The sequence below is a fragment of the Gossypium arboreum genome, chromosome 8 (genome assembly GCF_025698485.1).
Source record: "Gossypium arboreum isolate Shixiya-1 chromosome 8, ASM2569848v2, whole genome shotgun sequence".
NCBI lineage: Eukaryota > Viridiplantae > Streptophyta > Magnoliopsida > Malvales > Malvaceae > Gossypium > Gossypium arboreum.
This window is the reverse complement of record NC_069077.1, coordinates 109136025-109141635: the sequence shown is the minus strand read 5'-3', so window position 1 is coordinate 109141635 and position 5611 is coordinate 109136025. Positions and strand designations below refer to the sequence as shown.

The 5611-nt window shown below is 29.1% G+C and overlaps 1 long non-coding RNA gene across 3 annotated transcripts; it reads left to right on the top strand.

The window, feature by feature from the left end:
• The first annotated feature begins 1413 nt into the window (after positions 1 to 1413).
• On the top strand, positions 1414 to 4182 carry LOC108465519 (uncharacterized). Of its 3 annotated transcripts, none has more exons than XR_008269507.1 (6): positions 1414 to 1720; positions 1840 to 1917; positions 2856 to 2947; positions 3031 to 3059; positions 3139 to 3277; positions 4147 to 4182. It is a non-coding gene; the product is annotated as an uncharacterized LOC108465519 (long non-coding RNA). The 3 variants fall into 3 exon arrangements; XR_008269505.1 differs by having other exon boundaries at positions 3026 to 3059; XR_008269506.1 differs by having other exon boundaries at positions 3018 to 3059.
• The last annotated feature ends 1429 nt before the right edge of the window (positions 4183 to 5611 follow it).

Below are 5611 nucleotides of genomic sequence, written 5' to 3'. Positions count from 1 at the left end.
AAAACGCCGCTAAAGACCTGAGTATTAGCGGCGCTTTTGCTAAAACGCCGCTAAAGACCAGAGCATTAGCGGCGCTTTTGCGAAAACGCCGCTAAAGACCAGAGCATTAGCGGTGCTTTTGCTAAAACGCCACTAAAAGTTACATAACACCTAAAATCCTAAACCCCAAAGAAAAAAATAAGACATTAATCTATAACCCCTAAAATAGTAAACCCTTAAACCCTAACAAGCCCTAAACACTAAACTATAACCCCTAAAACCCTAAACGCCGCAATTGGTGCATTTTTAGTGGTGCTAGGTTATAAGCTCTGCTAATGTTAAATTAAACTTAAATTCAGAAATTTGAAACATAGAGGAATTAAATTCTTAAGAATAGAAATATAATGACTAAATTTTAATTTTACGAAAAGTACAAATACTTATCTCATATTTTAGCTTTTACAGATTAAGTGGTTTAGTATTCAATTTGTTAAAGTATGTTAAGAGAATTACTTTTTCTTTTTAAGATTTAACACTCCTATGCGAAAAGATATTATTTAACTCGTATATTTGTTAAAAGTTTATATAAAATTAATTGTTATTTTGGTTATAATCATAAAGTTAATTGTGTTTCAATTTTTATTATATATATATATATATAAATACATTCTTATAACTTAATTTATATGTGAGAGGGTAAATTAATAATTTCACAACTCAATTAATATACTTGATTAACCCATAACACCAACTTAATAAAAAATAACTATAATTATAAATTTTTCTTTCCATTTATATGATTCAACTAAAAATATTTTAATATTTAATTTATATAGACAAACAATTATTGCACTCAAATTGATATAAATTATAAAATTACAATTAATTTTATTTAAAAGTCGATTCAAAACAATGGATGTTTTGAATTAAGTAAAGTAAAATATTCATACTGGAATATGGCACACTCATTGAATTTTATGTAACAAAATTAATAAAATTTGATGTAATAACCAAGATGCCATTTATATAAAAATCTAAACAACTAATACTGAACATACTTAAAAGAATAATGCTTGTATTAATAAAATTTTCGTAATATTTAATTATTTTAGTACATACGCATAATTTCCATGATTAACTTTATATCACATAATGTTATTAATGATAAAAGATCTTTTTATTTTTATCAAAATAATATTTTTATATGAAAATAATAAATATGAATTTATAAAGTTATATAAACTAATTTTGTTATTATATATGTAATGTGCAACAATAATTTATTAATAAAATTTTATTTTAATTTGAATAGGTTTAATTAATTTTTACAATAATTTTAAGAAATTAGCGGCGCTAGCATGTAAGCGCCGCAATAGATCACCTTTAGCGGCGTTTTTCTTAAAAAACGCCACAACTATCATTTTTTTAAACCACAACGCCGTCGTTTTAGTTTCATCCAATTTATTCCCAGTGCTCCCGATAGCTGTTCTTTTTCCCCTTAACAAAATTTCCCTCATTCCATCTCTTCTCCTTTAATCCCTAAATTTTCATCCCCAAGTTCCCAACCCATTAGCCACCGAAGACGCCGACCGGACCACCTGGTGCATCGCCCTCGACTAACCTCTCTGCTGCGTCACCGTCGCCTGCTCATCCTGCTCAGAAACGAGATTATATTTTTCACAACGGTAAATTAAATGGGAAGCGCCATGTACGACCTTACTACTTTGAGTTCGTCTCTCATGTTAGTTTTCTTTCTTTTTCCTGATTTCAGTTGTTAGCAAGTTTTTTAAAACCCCTAATTAAACCCTAATTCTGCTTATCTAATAAAAAATTGTGATTTTAATTGTTGATTTGGCACAGGTTAATAAACGATGGGAAGGTAAAACAATAGTGGATTTGTTCGCTCAAGAGTTCAGAGGTCGATCTAGAGATTACTATGTAAGTCATCAGTCTTTCCCCTTTTTTCTTCTAGGCTAAATCTTTGTTTGACTGGAAATATGTAAAATAGAGAGCAGTGGAAGAATGGTTAATAATAATATATTTCCTTCATTGTTTTGGTACAAAGATGGAAAATAGAAAGAGATACAGGGTTAGAAGTGAAGTCGTAACTAGTAAATAAAATTGTTAATTTAAGTTACACGAATGATTCCTTTCATAATTGAAAGGATTGATTTGGGGGAAAGGAAATGTGAAAATATATTCATTTTCTTTTATTGTTCTTATTTTTCTCTTACCAAACACAATGGTAGTAATATCATAGACTCTATAGTGTTGGTTAGTTTGTATTAATTAATTGAATTTGTGATTGCAATGTGTTGCAAGTTTCAAGAAAGGAGCTTTTTATAAACTTCTAGCAATTGCTTCATTTACCCATAATTTGCACTTGTTTGAATATGTTTATATATTACGTTTTCTGTTATTGTGGAAATATTGTAGGTTAGTGCTGTCAAATGTTACCTATTGGCTTTGCCTGTGATATTTACTGCTATACCAAATTACTAGTAAGCAGTGCTATATATATATATATATATATATGAATGTTTTTTGTTTTTTTGGGTTTTAGGAAATTTTCATTTAATCTCACATTCTAAATGTACAGGAATGTAGATTTAGTGTGAATAGAATGTTATATACATTGGCTTACTCAGTCGGCAATCAGTAGCCTGCCTGTTGGAATTTTGTGTTGATTTGTATTTTGGACCTAATAGGGGACACATATTGTGTGCTATTCATGATTTTGCATATGCTGTTTTACTAGAATCATGATTAACAAATGTACATGTGATGTATTGCTTAATGATATAATAAATTAAGCCAGAATGAAATATATCTAGTTTTGATTTTCTAATACGTTTTATCTTTGCTCTTGATTGTAGATTATTTTTCTAGAAACAATATGCAACGATGAAAGGATTATTGAAAGAAATATTCGCCTTAAAATTCGACAAAGTCCTGACTATGCAGAAGAGTAAGGCTATTATCAATAACCTTTTACTTCTTGCTCGGATGAAAAGTTATAGACTTGCTTATCAATCTAGTTTTGCAGGCCAGATTTCGATTATATCACCTGTTTCAAGTTGGTACGTTATATTATTATATGCAGTTTTTTTTTATTGAGAACAGCAGTTCAAGGTAGAATATGATTTCTTTGTTCTGCAGACTGAAGTCAACTATCTAGTATAAATACTCAACCATTCAAATCTTGTGAAGCTCATTGGATACTGTTGTGAGGATGAGCATCGATTGCTTGTCTATGAATACATGGCAAGTGGAAGCCTTGAAAAGCACCTTTTCCGCAGTAAGTGGTTAGATATATAACAACCTCTTCTGCTTTTATATTTCCATCTAGTTGTACATAATATTTTTTGATATTTTTGAACTAATGCATTCACATCATTCATTCACATTTATGGTGATTAATATTTGTCAACTTGAATTTCATTTGATTTTAGAACAGACTCTTTTGCCAGAAAATGATGGAAAATAAAATTATATGCTGTCTGCTGAAAGGGAAAGAGCATTATTTTCTTGCTTCAAACTTAGTCTGGATGAATGGAAAAATCCCAAGTTTTTACTTACATCAATTTAGATAGGTGGTTAAAAAGGGTGTTTCATTAGTTCACTTAACCCCAACTTTGTTATTCCTCCTATAGTTTCTAGTATTTACATCCATCAATGATGTTTTATGGCTCTTCTTACCTGGTATTGCTTAGATTTTGTGGCTGGGTAATAATATTAGATATTTGTTTACATTTATACCAAGCAAAGTTAATCACTTCTTTCAGAATTCAATTGCATCAATTTTACATTCCTTCCCCGTTCTATGTCCTGGTCCTTCTTTACATTTGGAAGCCTGCTTTATGTACTTGAAAAGTGGAGTTATCCCCTGTTGGCTGTTATTTCTTTTGCTTGAGATAGTGTCATTTGGTAGTTTATTAATCTAAATTCAAAAAATAAAAAAAAAAGAAAAAGAAAAAGAAAATGCATGCAAAGTGTAGATCAGTTGAGTATATGTCAAAGATCTACATTTTGGTATCATCTTCTTTTTTTTTTTATCAATTGGCATCCTGGTTTGAGTAAATCAAATTGTATAGATGTTATGGGATACTGTCATCACATCCTTAAGTTTCCTTTGTCCCATTGATGATAAGTGTGCTTTCTATACAGTGCAGTTTTGCCAGATTTTGCTGAGGTGTACAGCTTGCCATCGCTTCTGCTCCTCCTGCAAGTATTGGTTCAACTGAAGTTGCCATTTAATCTTCAATTAATATTTGGTACTGATATAGATAAAGTTTTATATTTGCTTAAACTGAAATATATTTGGTGCTACCCTTATAATCTTACATCTGTTCTAAGTACTATCGAGCACCTGAAATAATATTTGGTGCAACTAAATACACCACGACCATTGACATTTGTTCTAGGTACGTCTGTGTTTCGTTGCTAAATTTTTTCCTTATTTCTATGCATTTTCACTTTAAATTACTTAACAAATATTACTTTTTGGACTCCACCTGCTTTGATGGTGAGAGTGGAATAGACCGTGCACGCTTTTATTAAGGTACGTTTTATTTCAAAATTGTAATCAATAATAGTTTTATCATGATGATTTTGGAAAAATTAATATTTTGGGGTTGCGATTTTGTAAAGATTTAATTGTTTGTTCTGTTTGGAGCAGAACTATTTTGTTACCAAATTAATTTTAAATATTTGGTTCAACTTAATTATTATTTGATTCAAATTTACGTATGAATTAGTATGAATTAATTTTATTATCGTGTAGCTTGCTTGTCCATTAAAATTACAACAATGGATGACCTTCTCTCAACCTTATTTTAAATATTTTAAAGATTCAAAGTATATAGGTTTGGAAACTTGACGGGTTGCCTTATATCGAGTCAAAGATATAATGGATCCTCCTAGGTGTAACAACGCCATATGATGAATCTTAAAAATTCAAAAGACTTGAAAAAGTTCTATCGAGCTCATTTACTAATGAATATTTATTTCTAATTTACTTATAAAAATTAAACTACGATTCTTTTTTATATTATTATATTCAAATTACTATTTTTTATATTAATAATGTTTGATTTTAATATTTAAATATTTTAAAGATTCAAAGTATATAGGTTTGAAACTTTGACGGGTTGCCTTATATCGAGTTGCAAGATATAATGGATCCTCCTAGGTGTAACAACGCCACGTATGATGAATCTTAAAAATTTGTATGTTTCAATTTAATATGTCCCATCTAATATACAAATATTTAATAAAATATTTTATATAGTTTTTAACTTAAATTTAAATTATTATTGAAATATTCTCGTCTGCTTTATCACAAATATTATTCTCCGTTTTATCACAAATATTATCGTCTGCTTTACCGCTTAATTTAAACTTTTTATTCAAACTAAATCATAGCTTTTAAGCTAAATACGGATGTCCACACAAGGCTTTAATATGTACTTAAGAAAAGATGACTTGTAAAACATAAATTAAATTAAGTGTGGACTATTTTAACTGCACATGTGATTTGTCAAATAAAAGCGAACGACATGTATATTATTTAATTAAAATAATTTTTATAAATATTATTTAATCCCGCTACTTACTTGTAGATACTTGATAT